The following is a 4,214-nucleotide window of genomic DNA, read 5'->3' on the forward strand; positions in this document are numbered from 1 at the left end:
TTCTCCTAGCATATCATTTTAGGGGTATTATAGAAATTGTCATCAGACAAAACTAGATGAGATCTCGGACCTTTGGAGAAAGGCACTTTTTCAATAGTAGAATGGTGAGCATTATCTTTATCTACTACTTGCTCCTATGAATAGCTTCCTTTTTGTATCTGGTTTCCCTTCACAACCCAATTCTATCTTCCTCTAGGAGGGATATCAGTTTGTAATTTGATGGCTAGGTTTTTCCTCACATTTTCCCATGTATTTCTTTTATTCTCCATAATTTGGGACAACAATTTTCTTAATTTTGACACTGGTTAAAACCTTTTGATTCACCACCCACTCTATCAGAATGGGAAAAAGAACTGAACAAATGATAAATCCTTTAGTGACAATCTCAGGAAAAATGTATACAAATTCCAAATCCACAGGAAATTTCAGCATAAAAATCCGCAACTCTACCCAAGGGGACATAGATCTCTAATAATTCACTATTTATGACAACGCTAAGTGTAATTCCCCAGTAGAGTTGCCATTTTGTTGGTGTTTGAAAACTACTAAACAACAAAATGTTCAATACCAAAATGATAACACTCATATAAGCTCAGGATCAACCAATTCCTATTATCAATTACATAAGTAAACCATTTGGATCCAACTTCAACAAAACCAAAGGATGGTTTCCTACTCTTTTGGCTCTGCTAAACCAAGGCTAGTATACCTAGGCATGATTCTAGTGCAAACTGTTGTGTAGAGATTCTTTTAGTTTCATTCTAATTCTCATCTATCTCCTACTAACACAAGAGCAATTTAATTCACTTCTTTTAATGTTCTCAAACTTGTATACATCCCTTATCAACAGATCTAGTCCTCATTCTCCTTGAATTTACAAATATTCTCGATAATAGCAGCTATCTAAGACTCAGAGAATAGATATAAATGAGTATTGACCAGTATTTATAACTTTGAACAAAATTGAATGAAAAATGATTTCGATTTTATAATTGTTATGATATGTAGTAGCAAAATTTATCCTTTCTCACTTCTGACTTATATGACTAGTGCCTTATCCATTGGGCAAAAAATTGACAATTGGTGGGAGATCTAATTCAATTAACTTGTAAATGAATTAATCAATTGTAATCACCCATTTACATTCTTATGAAGTATCCTTTCTATAAACTCATAAACCCTACTGATTCATTGAAGCATTTCTATATTGACTTGAATTAAAAGCAACAGTGATATCAGCATACAACCCATCCAGATTGCATTCAGCCAAATTAAATCTTATTTAAAATGACTTCAAAGTAAACAAACCCATAAAAAGGTGATAGAAATTGATGACAAAAATATAGTGTAAATACCCCTTTGTATTATCCTTTTAGATGACTAATACATTCACCAACAGAATTCAAAGGACAGCCTAGAACAACTTGCTAGTTCTGTCATTTCAATGTATCTTTAGAAAGTACAACTAGAAAATAAACTTAGAATAGCTACACACTATTGGACCGACTGTATTCTCTCAAATAAAATTTTAAAAAATTTGAACCATCACATTGCCTTGAAAACTCATTTATATAACATGAGTTGCAACAAGAAAAGTGCAATTATGATTTGACAAGTGTCCAAGAAATAGAACATCATACAAGAGACAAAAACAAGCACAACAAAATGCCAAGCGCATCAAAAATTCTTTGGGTAGGCTCATTTCTATTACAACTACAAATCATCAACTTCTAATTTTTCCCCTACTATTTCGGATCTTCAGAATACGTGGCTATCAAATTAGCCAACAAAGGGTTATCTTGTGGTGCTTCCAAATCAATTTTTTCCTATGGATTTTCACTGCTTTCACCTTGAGCAGGCAATATTACAGTTTCACCTTCTTCCTTTTTTAGATCTGGTGCTGATGTGTCAATGATATAAACCTAATCCTTTTGTTCCTCATCATCATCTGAACCATGTTCTTCTAACTTCTCATCAGAAGGAATATCTACTAACTAGGTGTTAAATTGTGCATCATCAGGCCAGTTGAAATGTAGGATATCATCTTGCTTCTTCAATATATAGTTAGCCTCATTTTCAAAACTAACAAACTCTTGTCTCAAGGAGTCAAAAAATAACTGGACTTTAACTAATTCTTCTATCACAGTAGCCCACCAGGCATGCCCTTTTTCATTTATGACTTTATTTATCCTTATGCAAAAAATGTCATCCAATTCTTTACTCCATGCATCTTTATTCTTCAATTTATTTTTTCTATCCAAGGCACAAGGAAACAAATCAAATTTTTTATTATTGTACTTGCTCAAATAAGAAACAATTTTTAGTTGTAGAGAAACTCTCCTGTTATCAAAATCTGACAAGTCATTAGCAATATCATACATTTTTTCAACATGGTCATGAGAGGACCTTATAACTGAATAACATAAAAGGGTGATTTCTTTCTCCCTTTTTCCCCACTTATTAACAATAGTCTTAAGGGTTTCATCATGGGTTTTTAGTTCCTCCCATACACTTATTAGTCTTGCCAACTGATCATAGAATAATGGCCATTCAATTTTATCCACTAAATACATTAGAGCCTTTCTAAGCTTATCCTCATACTGCATATTTAACTCTATATGTAAGGCCCATAGTTTGCTTTTCTCTTCTTCAAAATCCTCAGCTGTGTAATTTTCTAGCCTTTGAGGTGTGTCTAGTATTTCTACTAGGGGGGTGGATTTAAAAGATTCCACTAGAGGATGAGGGTATGTTATTCTTGGCCTTGTGGACTTTCCCATTAGCTTGTTTTCAAGCTCAATTCTCCTTTTTACCTCCTTATTATAAGCCTCAAGAATTGTTTCATATTTATTTTGTAACTCAAACATAGCCTGTTCCTCCTTCTTAGTAGTGGCCAAAATAAACTTGGAAGAATCCACATTCCAATATGCTGCCTACACATGTGAGGTATCAGCAACCCTTCTTACAAGTATATTTCCCATCAACCCAATCTCATCTGGTTGCGATTATGTGGCTCTAGATCCTTTTCTCAATGACCAATTGACCAATGCAACTTGATGTTCAATGAATGCAGTGGCTTGGAAATCTCTTTTATTTGGGTCTTGCAACTCCAATTTATTAGAAAGAGAATTGAAAATCAATGCATCTGTAGTATCCCAATTGGGCAATAATAAAATGTTATATGCCTTTACCATTTTGCTCCCCTCCTCCAGGCTTATATTTTGCAATTCTTTCATTATTTTTTCTTTAATTTGGTTATGCATGGAAGTTTCATCCATTTTTGGATGCTGTGTTTTCAACCTTTTACATTTCTCCTCAAAAGTGTTCATGTTTTCCCTCCATGCAAACTGTTGAAAAGCCCTAGATTTCACAAAACTGTCATCAACCAAAAATTGATGACTTGCCTATTCTAACACAGGGTCCAATTCCCTACCTCTATAATCTGCTATTGTTAGATCCAAACTTGGGAGGGGAGGTTCTAGAGGGTTACCCTCATCTAGTTCCACTTGAGTAATAAAAATGCTTCCCTGTGATCACATCTGTTCAATCTGCTCACTAGTGAGCTGTTCTTCTCCAATCCTCAACTCAAGGTCTTTCTTCTTTCATTACTTTCTGCCTCTTGGAACTAGGCTCATCAGGTCTCACCTCTAGGGCTATACTGGTAGATCCCATTATTTGCTTGCCCTTTTCTATTGGAGCCCTTTTATTTTGAATTATGGTGTAACCAAGCTTCTTTTGTACAATTATTTGACCAACTCCTATATTAGGAGTGAAAGCCAACCTCCTCATGACTTCTCTGGCCATATCAAGATAATAATCAATAAAAAAATGTTTCTTCTCATTCATAACTTCCATTATTTTAGAAAAATTATTCATGAGCTTATTTATTCTGTCAGCCTCTGTATTAGCATTATCTAAAGGATTATATTTTCGATCAAAATAATGAATAAATTCTAAGACCCGGGAGTAAACTCTCCATTTTTCTTTTTTAGTTTCCTATTCCTACAATGAGAATTCATTCCTTATAATGTCCTTTAGGTAATATGAATCATGTTTGACCTATCTTAGCTTAATGCTATGCCTCAAGGTCTGATTGAAAAATCCCTCAGAATCACAAAAATGGGGATGGGAGACAACCATCATATACTGATCCAAAATTTTATGCAAAAGGATCCAACCCCCTTTGGTGATCACAAACTGATGGGCCATTGTGCAGG

The sequence above is a fragment of the Cupressus sempervirens genome, chromosome 8, assembly GCF_028749045.1.
Source record: "Cupressus sempervirens isolate cs-2001-9-10 chromosome 8, ASM2874904v1, whole genome shotgun sequence".
Classification (NCBI taxonomy): domain Eukaryota; kingdom Viridiplantae; phylum Streptophyta; class Pinopsida; order Cupressales; family Cupressaceae; genus Cupressus; species Cupressus sempervirens.